General features: G+C 49.4%; 1 protein-coding gene across 2 annotated transcripts in view; it reads right to left on the reverse strand.

Annotated features, from left to right (window-relative positions):
- Positions 1-17,440, reverse strand: part of LOC135911330 (uncharacterized) — a 307,264-nt gene that overhangs the window by 97,295 nt on the left and 192,529 nt on the right. The window lies entirely within an intron of this gene.

Genomic DNA, 17,440 nt, shown 5'->3' on the forward strand with positions numbered 1-17,440 from the left:
CTGTTTGACTGAGGGTGATAGACAGAACTGTGAATTAACTTTACCCCGCACTTTTGCAAGAATGTGGAAGTCAGTGCGCTCGTGAATACTGACCCTTGATCTGCCTGGATTTCGGCTGGAAACCCAACTCGTGCAAACACTGTCAAAAGCGCGTCTACTACTTCGGTGGAGCTGAGCTCTTTCAAAGGGATTGCTTCTGGAAACTTGGTGGCCGGACACAGCATGGTAAACAAGTACCTGTAGCCTGATTTTGTTTTTGGAAGAGGCCCTACCGTGTCTATTACAAGTCGTCTGAAAGGCTCTGTTATTAAGGGCACTACCTTCAGTGGAGCTTTCCAAGTCTCTCCTGGTTTACCAGAACGCTGGCAGGCGTCGCATGATCTTACAAAGTTTTCTACATCTTTGAAACAGCCAGGCCAGTAGTATTCCATAAGCAATCTTTCCTTTGATTTGTTTATGCCTAGGTGGCCGGACCACCCATTTCCATGACAAAGACTCAAAAGGTCCTCCCTATACTTAGTAGGTATGACTAACTGATCTAAAATCCTACCCTTTCGATCTCTGTAATGCCGATACAACAAACCTCCTTTCTCATGTATCGTTACGTTGCGCCGAGCAATGCCTTCTTTAGCTGTGTTACGTAATTTAGCTAAGCTCTCATCATTCTTTTGCTCAGCTGCCAGTGACTCTCTATCCACGCGTAAGAGTTGATCAAAGTTCTTTGAGGCCGGTGATAACAACGACCCTGTCTCGCTTGGGAGCGCGTCTGCATGCTCTTCCTGCAGGCTAGAACTCTGACACTCTAGTGCTACGCTCTCATGGAGCTGGTCAACTGGCAGGCTCTCCTCAACTGTTCTTTTGTCCCTCGGGCCTAGCTCGGATTCGGGGATTGAAGCTATCCCCTTTTCTGCTTCAGCTGGAGGAGCTTGAGCATTTTCAGCCGACAGCGCCGCGATCTTACGAGCTTGGCCTCTGGTCAATGCCTGTACTATGCCCTCTCCTAGTTTGAGCCCTCTGTCACGCAGTAACTGATTCGAACGATTCGAAAAGATGTAGGGATACTGCAGTGACAAAAATTTGGAAACTGCAGCCTCAGTCTCTAGCTCCCCGAATGGTCCACTGATTTTGACTTTGGCCATGGGCAGACATACGCTGTGTTCTTCTACAACCTGTTTTATCCATGCTACTTCTCCGGTGAAGTCCTCTACCATCACGTAAGACGGATGGACAATGTCCAGCGTGGCGGCACTGTCTCTTAGCACTCGGCATGGTTTTCCATTAACTTGCAGGTCGTGGAGATATGGACTTAAAAGTTCCATATTCTCATCCTTTTCCTCCACGTAGGAAAAAACTACGCTAGGCTTCTCGCAGTTTACAGCTATATGTCCCAGTTTGTGGCATTTGTAACAGCGAATTGGTCTAACAGATTCGAATTTTCTTTTCTGTTCTTTTTGTGTGGTTTCTCCGTTAAGTTTCTCCTCGCTCTTTTCTGCGGGCTTTTCCGCCATGTCTACAGGCTCGGATCGTCTAGTTTGCGCACCCTTTTTGAACGGAAATGGCTTCCGCGGTCCATTTCGACCGTCCCAGTTTCCCTCCTCGGCGTTCAACTTTCTACGGGTTGCGTACTCTTCGGCTAATTCAGCCGCCCTTTCCACAGTGTTTACATTACCTCTATCTTGCACCCACAGTTTCACAGCTTGGGGGATGGTTTTGTAAAACTGCTCTAGACACATGCATTCAATGATCATGTCTCTGCTGTCGTACGCTTCCGCGCTTTTAAGCCACTCGACTAGGTTGGCCTTTAAGCTATATGCAAACTCCGGATAGCCCTCGCTATCTTTCTTGCCTGTGCTCCTAAACCTTTGCCGAAAAGCTTCGGCTGAAAGGCGGTATTTCTTCAGGAGACTAGCCTTAACTTTCGCATAATCATATGCATCCTGCACACTCAATCTGGCGATTACTTCCGCTGCCTCACACGGCAACATAGACAGCAACCGCTGTGGCCATGTACTCGGGCCGAAGTTCATCTTCTCGCAAGTCCTTTCAAAATTGCTTAGGAACAAGCCTATGTCGGTCCCGACCTCAAATGGCTTTAATAGCCTGTCCATGCGGTACGATTCTGCCTCACTTGATCGACCCAGAGCGCCTTCACTTCCTTGAGGCAACTCCAAACGTTTGCTTTCAAGTTCAAGTTGCATTTTCCTTAACTGAAACTCGCGATCTTTATCGCGTTCCTCTCTCTCTCTATCCCGTTCCTCTCTCTCTCGTTTTTCTCTGTCTCGTTCTTCTCTTTCTTTTTCCCGTTTCTCTCTCTTTTTGAGAAGTTCCAATCCCATTTCAATATCTTGCTCACTGGCCTGATTGGAAATTAGCTCCAATAATTCCGATTTGAGCATTTCCTTGCGTACATCTAGGCCCAGTTCCTCACCAACAATCAACAACTCGTCTCTCAGCAGTGTCCTTAACTCCATGACTGCTGCTTTACTGCCTTGATTCTGCTCTCTAAATCTAGCTAGGAAAACACAACCTAGCTAACACACAACAATCTAGCTTCCCTACTGTTCTAAACAGAACAACCACAAAATGAAGCCTAGAGAGTCAAAGCAAAAACCAAGCACTCACCGCAGATACAGCACCATGTCGCAAAGTCCATCCCACCGCTGTCAGCCAGTTGTCAGGATTGGGGGCTCAATCCCTTCGTCCGTGGTCCTTTGCCAAGATTGGAGTACGGCATGAATTCGAAGGTAGCTGGCCCATGCCGTCGTCCAACTTATTTACGCTGAGATCGTTGATGAAGTGAAGAACTGCTTCTCATCGAGAACGAGGAAAAAGGGGTTTATTTACAGAAATTAACTCAGTCTAACATGACTGCTTGAGAAAAATAGTATTAGTCCAACAGGACTGCATGAGAGAAGTGAACCAGTCTAACATGACTGCTCAAGGGAAGTGCGTCCAACAATCGCACAACCACAGTTTTTATACACTCGATCTGCCGGTCCTACGACGCGGCGGCTGTTCGTTTACACATCACCAACTCGCAGCTGCTCTGAAGACCAGTTTACAGGCACACACATTCCGTACACAGAGGCAACCGCACGGGGTGCCGTTCCGGGAAACTGTCGTTGTCGATCGCGCGTCGCTCATTGTTCCGAGCCACTCCAAACCGTGAGAAGCACAAAAGTAAGTCTTCCCGCGGTAGCTTCTCCAGGCGTGTCAAATCAGCCCCGCGTTGAGGAACTCTGGAATCATTGTCCACACACCGAATTCGTCCCGTCACCATGTCGAAGGGGCTGGAGGAAGGCGGCGGGTTCCAGCGCAAAGGTCCCTTCCTTGAACGCCTCGCAGCTGCAGCACGGAGAGGTGGAGAGCGGGAGGTGCGCGTCTTGCACCCCTTGTCGTAATCGGGTGGCAAGGTGACCATCTTGTTGTGCAACCCGCCGTTCTTTACAGGGGGCAGCCGCCGCCAGCTGGAAGAAGCCTGCGAGCCGGGTACGCGCTCCTAATATAACGACCTTGCGGTTGCTTCGCTTTTCCGCGCAACGCGGCTCCGCGACTGCGCACGTCTGGGCGACGTCGTCAGCGACGTTCCGTCACCCCGAGCATGTCAAGCCGGCTGGTCACCGTAATCCAGAAGCAGCTGCGTATCTACAAGAGCGCACAACCTTTGCATTCTTTTTTTTGTTTCGCTTTGAATGCCGCATTGTTGATTGAGATGGGTTCGTGCGAAGATGTTCTGTCGGTCTTCACAACGCTGACTGCCGGTGTTTCGAGCAACAGACCGCCATGCTTCTAACGAGTGCCTCGGCGGTCTACCTGTCAGCAACCTGGCTGACGCGGTCAATTAAATCAGGGCTGCACTATGTAATTCTGGTAGAGTAAAACGTCACAATAAGAAGTAATAGACACCGAAAGAAATGACCCTGACGCGTCATTTGTCGCGAGAGCATGTATTCTGGATAACGTCATGGTAGGAGAGAATATCCTCGTTAACTGAATCAAATGTAAAGAGCAAAGTAAATGAACAAACAATAAATAAAAGAGGCAAGCAATAAGCTCTGCGCAAGAGGAGATACATGGATAAGTTGTGAAATTATTAACGATGGTTTATCAACGTCAGTGACCAACGTTAGGCGATCAACGTCACGTGATCAACGTGAAGTGGTCAACGTCAGGGCCCTGATCGACTGCAGTGACAAAGGAATGTCCTCTCGTATAAACGTTTCCTCTCGCCTGAGACATTCCTTGTTAGACCACTTCAAGCCTCCATCTCCTTCTTGTGAACTTCTGTCTTGTGAACCACCACCACCATATGACTGACTGGTTTGGCTTTAAATAAAACTTCACGCTAGTCCTCCCCATCAAAAGTTTGAGTTTTCAATGCTGTGCGCAAGTTCGCCTTCTATTTCGTTCAATGGACCAAGAATTCCACCCTGAACAGATTTCCTTAAGAGCGCTGAAGCTGCTGCTACGTGGCCTGCTACAAAATCAACAGGATTTGCCGTTTATACGACCACTGCGTTGTTTAGTAGAGTGTTCCTTCGTATATTCTGCGCTGCGAAAAAACTACCCGGCTCCTCTCTGACGCTGTTTCAAGAAATGCGGGTGAGTACTATCGAGAAGTTTGCTCAACCAAACAGCGATATGCATAGTGGTGAAGCCGAAACCGGAGGTCATACAATTTTCATGGGCTTGATAGCGTGTATCCGCATTTTATGCCGATACGTCTCCTTCATGTTCAATCGAAACAGCAACGTTGCGGACCCTGCACGGTTATCTCAACCAGGGTTGCAAAGAGAAAAAAAAGAAAGAAGAAAAAGTGCACTCAAAGCAGGCCATCTATAGGGTACTCCTTAGATTCTTAGAACAACGAAGCTACGGCGATGCGTAGCTAGTCGAATGGGCACGTTAACCCGGCCCGTCAACGGGAAGATAAGCCTGAAAGCAAAGTAAAGAAAAAAGACTCCAAAACAAACAAAGCTTTGCCGGAGGTGGAGAGAGAACTGTCAAAGGCCTGCAACATCCTGATCTGCATTCCGGCCCTTCCGCGAGTATTCGGCTCACGTCCCATCCCGGTATTCAAGTGGTCCCGGGGACCGACTCGCGCCGGGTGCACTTAAGAAGACAAGGCGAGCAAAAGCAAAGCAAGACAAGGCAGTGTTAAGAAGTGCAAAGATGAGTAAGAATGAACTAATAACGAAGAGGTGAACGAACTACTAAAACGTGACGTGCGTGTCCTTCCGGTGGACATTCAGAAGAGATGATGTGCCTGCATGATGCACATCTTGACTCCGGCGCGGACGCATATATGCCACAGGTGCGTTATTCAGGGACGGTTTACGCCCTCTGGCAGTTAAATGAGGCCCGAGGCGAGTTATAAAGACCCCGCACGCACGGTTCCGGTGTCACTTCCGACTGGGAGAGCTCACTGATATTGGGCAAAGGCGGAGAATACTAATAGAGCGAAGAAAAAGCGGGGTGTGTACGACTGACAAGGGCAGGTCAACTCTGGCGCGTGTTCCAGCATGGCCGTGGTTTAACAAACATTTTTTTTCTCAAGTGATTAGGGGACAAAGGGCCTGAAAACACATGCACACGCGTCAGAAGAAACAGATATTGAGGTAAACGAGAAAAAGCAGGGAGGTGAGCCATTGGACCGAATTAGGTTTGCTACATCACACAGGGGGAAGAAACTCGCAAAAACCATCGCCGCCTGTTGCACGATCCTGAGGTGACAGAATAAAATACCTGTTGCTCTCTGACCTCATAAGCGCTGACGTTGGTCGGCGTGGACCTGATACTTACATAATAGTATGAGCTCCGGTCAGCGGTTAGGCGGAAGTTCGTCTACTCAACGTGTTGTGCTTGCAGAAAATGTGAGGACGCGACCTCTCCTCAAGTCAAGGGGTGTTGATGTATGAGGCCTTTTGGGTTTTACCCATGCAACGGAGTCCTCCGGGCGCTATCAGTATATGACGAATGGCAGCGTGCTTGCTATCTCCTCGACCGCACTTCATCAGGTCTCGGCCTTGCGAGAACTAATCACAGGTTCTTTACCAAGAAGCATCTAAGGGTCCTTAAACACATCTTAACTTATGCAGGGACAGTGCGTATACTACTTTATCGAAGTCCCCGCTCCCCTTCCCCTCCCACCCCCATTTTCAGGTATTCGAGATGGTAGACGATAGCTCGGCATTGCCCTGAAGAATGTGCTCTCAAGGTGGCCGGTAAGACGAGTGTTCATCAGGTATAAAACAGCTCAGGCAACGTACACAGTAAGAAACGAGAGAGGGCAAACTTGATTGATATGTATGAGGGCATTCAGCATCCTTGCGCTAAAATGCATTCTTCTCGACTCCTATGATCGGTTTAAATTGAGACGCATCCACTCTTTTTCGTCTTTGTTAGATCTGAAGCATGGGAAGTTTGGCCACGGAAAGGAACGGCTATACGAAAATCTTAGGCAAGAAAACCAATAAAAAGAAACACAAGCGATCAAAAACATAAAGAACTGTCAGAGGCATACAACACAGCTAAACACTAACTGTGCAAGCCCGTGGATGAAGGAATAAGACAGAGAAAAGGAAAGAAGGAAATGTTATAAAACATAAAAGAACAGCACAAAATTGAACAGGCTAATGGAACATAGCGGAAATAAAAAGTGAATATAAACTACTGTTCGCAAGGAATTTGTCGAGCCCCTCTCCACGAGAAAATCCAGTAGAACCTGAGAGATAACGTCTTGTCGTTGGGGAGCAATCAGGGTGCAGACACGATAATACTGCGGGCATTCAATGAGACAGCGCTCAACGAAAGCTTTCGTGGTTCTCTCAAAGGAACATTGCGGAATTCTAGTGTCTCTGACAGCAACCCCCCGGTCGATCAGAAGAGTCAGAGAAACGGAACAGGTGCTTAGTTAGCGAAGGAGACCGAACTGCTGGCTCGAGAAGAAAAAAAAAGAAAGAAAAAGGAAGTGGAGCAAATCGAAAAAGGGCGCGTCCACGGCTAGGACGAAGCGTTGGCGGGCCACAGCCGCAGCCGCTGCGTAGCTGCGCCGCGGGGTGACCTGTCCGCAAATAAGTATGCGTAACGCCCCGTGCGTGGTCCCACTCGGAGAAGGGAGTCGCCCAGGCCTCCCGCGCGTCTACAGCGCCATTCGCGCTCGGAAAACAAGGCGACCCTTTCTGGCGACTGGCTCAACCCTATCGCTCATTCGAATCACGGCGGCGATGACGAGCCCCGCTGCAGGCCACTTTATTTTCTTCAGTTTTTGGTTTGTTTCTTCCCAAAGTTCGGTATGCATGCGACCGCGAGGCAAACGAAGACCCCTCTAGCACAGACGCCGGCGGGGGATCGCTTCGTTAAAATTCACAACCCTAGTGGGCGGCAGGCAGCGGAGGCCTCTCTGCAGGGAAAAGAACGATAAGAAAGTCGTCAGCGCGTCTCCGTGCATTCGCGTGCTCGTCGCCACGAGCCACTCAAAGATCGCGCTCGGGAATTCCTGCTGCTCGCGCGCACGCACGACGCGGTCGAGCTCGTACGTGCGCCACAAGAATGTCTCGGGCAGCCGCGGCGTCGATAATGCACGCTCTCTCCCCGAGAAGCTCCGGTCCTGCATCGCTCTCTTGCAGGGACGCGGAGAGTCCCAAAGCTAAATGTAATGAATTCTGCGAACCTTTCCGAAACGGCCGCACGAAATGCCTGTCAAGAGACTCGTCCCCTATCTCAGTGCATCGCGCTGGGGCGTGGTGCCTCTCGGCGCGCCAATGGTTCGCCCTGTCGTGCCCGGGGTGAAGGTTGGGCCCCTGAAGACATTGTTAAAGGCGTGTCCTCGTGAGGCCAAGGGGAAAAAAAAGAATACACGCGCGGTTGTCAAAGGAGAAATACGCGCGCGCCATCTCGCGGCGCACGTGGCGCTGGACGCACACGTTGCGGTGGGGCTCTTCCCTGCGGGAAACCCAATAAATAGGAAACCGCGCCTCTGGATCTCGCCGCGTCCTTGTCTTCCGCGGATTTCGATTGGACGCGCGAGTCGACCCGGCTTTATGGCCGCCCCGCAGCATCCGCCACCGGTCGGCACCGATCGACGACGGTGCCGAACGGTGGATCGAGGCCTCCTCCACACCCGACTCGCGCCGGCCGGCCTGCCAGACGGCGCTCGTAAGTGCGCGTGTATGCACCGACAGCGACGCTCGCCCGGGCGGGGATTAGCGCCGCTTCCCGTAATCCTTATCCTCACACAGCGAGGGCCGCACCCGACAGCGCGACCCGGACGAGAAGCATGGCAGCGCGACGCGCCCGCACCGTCCGAGGAGACGCGTCCGCAGCTCATCCGCCGCTCCCGCGCGAACCGAAGGAACGACAAGCCGAGGAGGCTCGCCACCTACACCGAGCTCGTGCAGTGGGAGAGAGAGAGAAGCTTCAGACAGGCGTGCAGCATATCTCGAGACAAGCCGAGCCGAGCGGCTGCTGTCGGTCTCCACCTTGCCTTTTGCAATTTGCATAATAATAGAGGCCTGTAGGTAACAAAGAAACGCCTCCTGTCGTTTGGGGACAAACCACGCGCGCACGGCTACATGTCTTGCGCGAACCGGGCGTGGAACTCTGCGCAAGTTCGATCGGCGTTTATAGTATATGCCCTGAAGTCCAGGTGGCTTTTACTGTTGAGAGGCCGGCCGGCGCCGCGCGAGCGTGCAGTCGGCTCGCCTCGCGTTGGCGTGAGCGAGCACAGCGCGCGGCTCCGCTAATGAGCAGCTTTTCTGCTCGGCGCCACAGGCGTATACGTGCGCTGTGCGACCAGGAGAACGACGCCAGCCCGCCGCTTCCTCGACGCGCCCGCTTCGCGCGCCCTTGAATTGATCTCGCGAAGCGCGGGCAGCTGCTTTTTCCCAGCAACTCGGGAACGAGCGCGGTCACATTCCTCAGTCGTTTCCTGCCCCCGCTTTCTTACCGTGACCACGCTTGAGGAATAAAGCGATAAAGCGGAGAAAGCCGTTTCTACACTGGCTCGACAGTTGACACGCACGCACGCACGCACGCACGCACACACACACACACACACACACACGCACACACGCACACACACACACACACACACACACACACACACGCACGCACACACACACACACACACACGCACACACACACGCACACGCACACGTAAACGCTTATGTCTGTACGCACGCACGCACCTGTTTGTCGAGATGGCTCGCTTGGACGTCGGGTCGCTAATACGGCCAAACATTCAACTTTAGTTTCTTCGCCGCCGCAGTAAGCTATGCACGGCAAAATGCAACCCGCTTTCCGTTGGTTTCCTATGTTTCCTATTTTTGCTTCAGGATCTGTCCATAACGTATTGCACTGTTACACAGCACTCAAGCACTCAATACAGCAGTACAGCCATACAGCACTGCGGAAGGACGTTAAAAATAAGTTCACTGCGGAAGGACGTCAAGAAGAAGATAAAAAGAAATATGCCGAATATCCATTCAGTTACATGCAGAACCAATCATTAGGGATTTTGTTTGCTCTCAAAAATAAAAATAGGCCAACGGCGAAATTATCAAAGGACGCTTACACATTTAAGACTAACACTTTTCTTCTCATAGAAAAGCTAAACCTTCCGCCTTGCGGAGCATTTGGCCTTCGTCTTTACAGGAAATATCTGGGCGTGGTAAAAAGAGAGCAGATTACTTTCCTGCAGAACGAATTAAGGAAAAAAAAAAATACAGCTCGGGTAGTGAAGTGAATATTAAGCTGAATTCTTGGTGCCCAGTGTGGGCGGAGCGGTCCCACCGCGCATATATATATATATATATATATATATATATATATATATATATATATATATATATATATATATATATATATATATATATATATATATATATATATATATATATATGCACGTTCGACGACGAGCAGTGCTTCTACACCAGCACAGATAACAGCGAGATGTCCATAACGGAAGCCCGCACATTCCTCTCTTCTGAATAATTCTGGCGCTGTGCCTAAATAGCTCCTATAGACTCAGAGTGCAGTAGTGCAAATGAGATAACGGTGGTCAGCCTAAACAGCTAGCTACATTGACGGGCGTTACAATTTTCTTTACGCATGTGTCGAGCCAAGCGGAAGCTCTCCGTGCCTGACATGGAAATTCATCTGCACTTTGTCGCCGACCTGATCTGTTAGAATGGTGAGAGTGGCTGATATGTCGCTGTCTTTTCTAAATTAAGACAAATGGTCTTCTGTCACCTATACCTTTTGTAGGTGGCCGCGCGGTACACGAGAACGTGCTAGTTTGGTTTATTGCGTATACGCGTGATTTCACGCGCGTTTGCGTGCGTGCGTGTGTTTTTTCTTTGTGTTTGTGTGTTTTGAAGAAGGCCACACGAGAGCTTAAGAACGTGCGTGTAGCACTTGCGTAAGTCCGCGTTTGAGCCTGCATGACGAGCAGTAATTAATTCAGCGTGAAAACACGACAACGGCAAGGGAATTACATGTAAAGACAGGACGAGCTCTTCATCTTGCCGTTATGTCCGTCCCTTTCTGTGGTCGGGTGTTCGGCGCTATCTTAATTACGGTTCGACATGCAACAACTATAGCCCAACTGCAAGTAATACAAGAACGTGCGTGACTCCGCTCTAGCTTTCTCTGTGTTAAACGGATACCTTGTTGTAATTTATATTGAGAAAGAAAAAGAAAAGAAGAAATAGTTCTCATCTTTTCCAACCTGCTCGCAACGAAAGAACAGATGAGAAAGGACTGCCTCATTATGTCGGTCACCTATACGGAACAAATGGGAAGCCGCGCATAAAAATAAATAATTTGATAAATTCACTGCGACTCTATTCTTGATGAAGGGAATTAGCGCAACAGAGGACGCAAGCAGATAGGTAGCAATAATGTTCGCCTCCCTTTCCGGTGTGTTCGCCTTTCTTGTACAAGTTCCCCTCACCGTCTATGTGCGACCGACAGGCCAACAGTTAGTCCTTTTTGGCCCTATTTTTCATCGGTGAATCTGGGACGTTTCTGGTGAAAGAACGTGCACACACACGCACACACACACTAACACCTGCACACCCACACCCCTACAGAATGCGTTCATTGAAAACTGCATATTTTATGACAATTATAAATCTTGCACACATAACCGCGAAATTGGCATTTCACCTACGATGACCCACTACGACTCTACCTGCCAAACGATTCCTCGTCAAACGCATTTGACGCAACCACAAATTACGTCGTTGAGCGAAACATAACGGTCTTGTTCGATCAACAGGATAATAACGGAAATGAAGAAACAAGAAAACTTCATAAGTCAACTGCGTAGCCCATAGGTAGCGAGGTTGAATAAATCGGACTAACACTGTGAAAACAAGAAAAAAGGATAAACCCATAATTTCCAAAACACCCACGGACATGCTTTGTGAGACAAGCTTTGACGCTGCAGACTAGAAATGTTTATCTGTGTTAAGGACCCAAAACCAAGTTACGGCCCATCGCAGAGGAGCTGTTAGTAAGCAGTACCGCCGGTAGCACAAGTGTTGCTGTTTATTTTAAAAGCTCCATTAACCTGTCATAACCTACTTTATACTTACTCTCGTTCGCACAATGAACAAGAGAATAGATGGTCGATGTATTGAACGAAGTTCAAAGTTGCTGTCTGACAAAGTAATCTCGCTTTGGAGATCTGCAATAATCGTGTCCCGGTAAACACAGACGCCCCGCGATGCGAAGCAGGAGTCAGCATTTCATTTCAACGACTGTGTGCGCAGTTACTCCCTGCTGTTTGCTCGAAATGTTTCAATATTTGTATATCGGACGAGAGCAAACACATTCAACGATTAAGCCAGAAACGTGCTTCATGCGTTCCTACAGAGTTTGCCGTTACTTCCGTGCTTACCGTTGCGCAGGTGTCGGGCCCCTATCGCTTTGAGATACGTGTCAGCTCGAGCTTGCAAGCGCCGGAGAGGTGACTGTCGTTAAGCTGTTACAACTCGATACTACGCATCTTCTTGCAGGTGGGAACGCGCTAAGCTGCGAAAGGCTAATGATGCGAATTATGCCTAATTAAGATATAGCGATACGCGACAGTGAGGCAAGAGCGCTAGGTGCACAGAATTATCGTTTGCAAAATCTGCGTTTAAGCCTGCAAAAAACGAGTCCGATGTACTACAAGAGACAGAACGCCGCAGGTCACATGGAAAAATGCCGGGGGCGGCAGCAGCTCTACGACAGCTTATAAGATACGATCACGCGCGCAACTAAGCTTGTTGGAGGAAAGAACGAAAACTACGTCGACAGAAAGTAGAATGAGGAAGCGAACACGATCTCCCTGCGTCTCCTTTCATTCTACTCCCTCCAATAGCAAGCACAAGCACGAGTGCACCATTTCCGGCAACAATCGACAATAATCGAAGCAAATTCGATCCAAGGCTCCTTCTGCTCGGTCCCAGTAGACCACGTTTGCATATACGGTAAGGACACGACCATATACCGCGTCCCCGATGTTTCCTAGCCGACGGGCACGTAGACGAAAAAGCCAGAACGCGGCAGTGACTTTTCCTAGCATGCGACAGGTATGGCGAACGATAAATCCCGTCTTAATCACCATCGATCCGAGTTCGGTCGGTGGTGCGCCAGGAAAGCGCTCGGTAAGGTGGTTTTAGCGGTCCTTTACCATTCCCGCTTCGTTACTTATTTTTCTTCCGCGCTGCATTTAACTATCTGCACGACCTTGCAAACCAGGCGGCCTTGCGAGAAATGCGGCTTTTCTATACAGCCACAGAACGCGGCAGCTACAGGGCGAGTGACGCGTAAAACTGCAAACCGCGGCGAAGACTCGACGCAGAACGAGACCTTGGTTGCGCGGTGCGCAAATCGATAAGACGAATGTTGTGGGACGGTGTCCAAGCGGTCGTAACACCGCTCATTGCATAGCACGGTAGCTAGAGAGAGATACTGTCACGAAGTACGAAAAAATAAATAAATAAAAGAGGCTAGGTGGAAAAGCCATGCAGTGCCAATATATGTTATCCAGCTGTCACTCAACCTGAGCACGCCAAGCCAAGGAAAAGTGCCCCCAGGACAAGCTTCAGGCTCTCGAAAAGGCGGCCCAATTGGCTACTGAAGAGGTAACTTGTTATGGCAAATCGTTTGTGGAGAACATGTTTCAAGCACTCGATCAGGTGAAACTACTGCCCTTCTTCTCGAGTACGTGAGTTGAGACATGAAGTGAAAGAGAGAGAAAGAAGCGAGGAAAGGAAGGGAGGCTAACCAGACACACGTCTGCTTTGCTCCCCTGTAATGGAGAAAGGGGTAAAGGGATCAAAAGAGAGTAATAGGGAAGATAGATAGATAGATAGATAGATAGATAGATAGATAGATAGATAGATAGATAGATAGATAGATAGATAGATAGATAGATAGATAGATAGATAGATAGATAGATAGAGAGAGAGAGAGAGAGAGAGAGAGAGAGAGAGAGAGAGAGAGAGAGCACTAGTCGCGCGCACACTTGAAGGAACCCGGCACCCAGTCTACGAACGATCGCAGAAACCTATCGATTTCGAGTAATCAAACAACGCCTTCGTTGATTTCTGCACTAGCGACGCGCACGGCTATGATATGAAAATATTGGCTTAAAAAAAGAACGGTCTTGAGTCCAACAGGTTTGACACTGTCCGGAGAGGGCAAATAACAGCAGAAAAAAAAAGAAAACGATAGCTTCAGCGCGGCACAGAAAATCAAGTGAAGACGACGTCGGCAAAACAGCCTTTGCTCATCGTCTTGTTCCGTTCTTCTATTTGTCTACGTCGCGCTGAAGCTATTGTGACGTGCGCCATGTGCACCAACTAAGCCAGGTACGTCTATTACAGCGTCGAGTGTCATTTTCCGGATGCTAACACTCTGATTAATCGCGTCTTATTCGCCAAAGAGGAAAAAGGGAGCGCCTATAACAGCTACGCAGTATGCCCCTATATACGCTCTCATTTCGAAGGCGATTGAAATTGCTCTTTATCTGAGATGGGAACTATAATGCACATTTCACGAGATTGAGGAGGCGGCAACAGCACTGCCACGCACGCACCACGGCGACCTCACGGTGGCTTAAATAGCCCTTAAAGCGAAAATATATAACTCACTGCAGGGAGCAAGGGCAAGTCGTTCTGAGGTGTACTGTAAGTGGGCTGACACCTGCTCGTGCGGCCCTGGTGCCATACAGGGAAAGCGGAGCACGACGATAGCGGCGAGCGAACACACATCCGAGCAAGCTTATCGCCAAGAAATAATATATAGGCTGCGACGCGCCCGACGGTTTAATAAATGGCCGGCCCGAACGTACGGCGCAACGCGAACAATCAGCGCTGCGGGGCTCGACTATGTGCTGCCCGACCCTCGGAAAGATGCTTAAGGGCGCCGAGAATACGGCTTAATTAAAGCGCCCTGCCGCTCGCCTGCTGTCATTAGCATGCCATATATGCCTAAAAGGCAAATCGTTTTGGAACATGTACTTAGGGGCATTGTATCTGATGGCCCAGAAAACCTGGCGCGGTGGGCCCATATAAGGCACGGCGAAGGAATCGGCTTCAGTCTGCAGCGCCGGCATAACCCTGGGAACAGCGCCTCGAGCAGCGAATTGACGCTTTACAATTCTAACAGCGCGGTGCCTTCACTGGCGGTCTGGTTCCGTGGAGGCTTGAATTCCGACAGTAGGCATGCAGAGGCAGCCTATGAGATGACAAGGTCATGCACCATTTTCTCTTCATTTTCTTTTTCTATTCTTCTGCCGGCCTTCGTCTAGGTTCCTTATTTCCCTTCGTCCGATTTCCCGCGGAGTAGCACGTAGGCGAATATACACCAGCTTCAAACATTGTACTTTTCTATCTCCTTCTCTCCCGTGTTCTTACATTTAGGTGCACTTGGAAGAATCCCAAGTGGTCGAAATTTCCGGAGTCCTCCACTACGGCACGCCTCAAAATAAGAAAGTGGTTTTGGCACGTAAAACGTCATTATTTTTTTCATCTCCCTCTCTCTCTTTCTCTCTCGTAGAAGAAGAAAAGCCAGAAATGTGTTTACCCAATGGCAGGAACCAATGAGATGCTTGCATTGCTGAGATAAATTTACCGTTTTAAACATTACAAAATAGCTTAAACAGGCAAGAAGTTTACACATCATGTGTGCCACGAGGAACGCAAATTGCCTTGAGGCCTAGGCGCATAACTTGACGAATTCTTTACACTGCGCCACCCGGCAATAGAAGAACCCGTCGTGTGAATTTTCAAAAATTTTTTTTCAGTCTGCATGCTAAACCAAGAAGCAGCTCTTTAACTGCTTTTTGCGTTTCGTTCGTGAACACAAGTATGCGAACCGCAAGTATACGAATACTTAAGCGTTTTTGTCGGCAGTTTGGTTCAGCTTAAAGGGGCCCTGAACCACTCTTTATCGAAGTGGGGAAAGACATTTGAAGTGAAAACAAGCTATTACAGAAATACTGCGCCGCAAAAAGTACTTCAACGCATTAAGCAGAAGCGGGGTTATTGGCAATCAGACACGCCCTCCGCTGTGCACCCCTTCCTTCCTTCAATGCCTCGCACTGCAAAAGCTACGGCGCAGTGGGGCGGGACCAAAACGCTCCGCCTTATAAACGTCACCATTGCGCACAATTCAAATTTCCTTTTGGATGTTAACGTAGACGCCACGACTTGCGCATTTGGTGCCTACGATGCCCTAAGCATAAGCCAAACGCGGTTGTCCTCCGCGAGCCGCCGCAGCGTGCTTAGCCAGTGTATTCGTAGCGGCACCCCGCGGCGACCATGGTATCTACGCCGTGTATCCGACCGCGGCTTGATGTCGGCTATTGGCCAATAGCAGCCATCTAAGGGAATGACGGAATAAAGCGTCCGACGACGAAATAAAGCGTCCGGTAGAGAGTGAGAACCGGGCCTTCTGTTGAAAAGAGAGCGCTTTAGAGAAACGTGACTTGGCCATCCGCTTGCGAGTTCCACACGCCGCATACGACAGCAAAACTTGGCTGATATGTTCACTGCAGCGTATGCTACCCGCGGACTATGTTATTTCAACAAGCCCGAGGGTTGGTTCAGGGCCCCTTGTCTGCGACTTCGTATCAGATATGATATTGTTTCCCCTCAAGGATTACGTTTAAACGAGGTAGACTGAAGCTCGAATATCTAAACCGGCTAACGTCTGCGCGTACAAGGGTGTGAGAAATCCCACGAAAAAGTCCATTGTGCGATTTTGAGTAAACTGGCGAAAAGCGACGTGCCGCCACCGTCTAGAGGAGCGCAATGCTGGTTTCGTCCGCATGTGAAACCTAGGCAACCGTCTCAACTCTCTTGACCTCACGTGCGATTGCGAAGGACGGCGGAGTACGCCCGCCATATCTAATCTTATGTTTCGTTCACTGGTGGAAATCGACGGCATTGCACCGTGCAATGCAATGTGAGGTTCTACGCGGTTGGCAACTGTCGATCAACGCACTACAGAAATTCACCGTCATGCCCTACCACTATAGATAATAAGAAACGAGCGCAGAGAGCGTAAATGTGCAGTGCACTCCAAATGGCTTTTTTAATTTCAGCGCAAGATAGAGGAGAGCTACGGGTGTTGAACGTAAATCTGTTGGTTCCTGTCACACTTGCCCACCGCGGTATCAACTACATATAGTGGCTGGGTAGTGCGTGTTAATGTCATAAGTATCTTTATCTACCTTGATTCTTTTTTTATCGGAAGAAATTACGTTGCCCTAAATGCGTTAAAATTTCGACAAATCGTTCACCACTGGCTAATACAGCCTTCCAACTCTTCCAAAAAACGAAAGGTGCTCTCAGTGCCTACTGATCGAGAGGAGCGCCATTTGCGCATCATTTGCATGTAAAACCTTCGCAGAAACGTAATAAATAAATAAATAAATAAATAAATAAATAAATAAATAAATAAATAAATAAATAAATAAATAAATAAATAAATAAATAAATAAATAAATGTTGTGATGACATCTAACTGGCCAAGGCATCAACTTACCCGGCGTCTAAATATTGCCACGGTCAGTGGCGTAGCAACAGGGGGGGCCGGGGGGCCGTGGGCCCCGGGTGCACGGGCCAGTGACGGGGGGGGGGGTGTCATATACGTCTGAAGACACCCCTCTTTCCGCCGGCTACACCCGGAGGGGGGGGGTCGACCGAATACCTATGGGCCCCGGGTGCCAGACGACCTAGCTACGCCACTGGCCACGGTATTAACACGCGCCAATACGTACGTGTCAGTACGTGCCAATATGTAACTTGAACGCGGCGATTATACTAAACTATGGTGTTGCACGATGCACGGGATCGTGTGACCGTGACGTATCGCTTTACTACATTACGCTGCCTGAAGCTACGGAATTCCTGACATGTGACCGAAGGTTGCTCGTCAC

The sequence above is a fragment of the Dermacentor albipictus genome, chromosome 1 (assembly GCF_038994185.2).
Source record: "Dermacentor albipictus isolate Rhodes 1998 colony chromosome 1, USDA_Dalb.pri_finalv2, whole genome shotgun sequence".
Taxonomy (NCBI): domain Eukaryota; kingdom Metazoa; phylum Arthropoda; class Arachnida; order Ixodida; family Ixodidae; genus Dermacentor; species Dermacentor albipictus.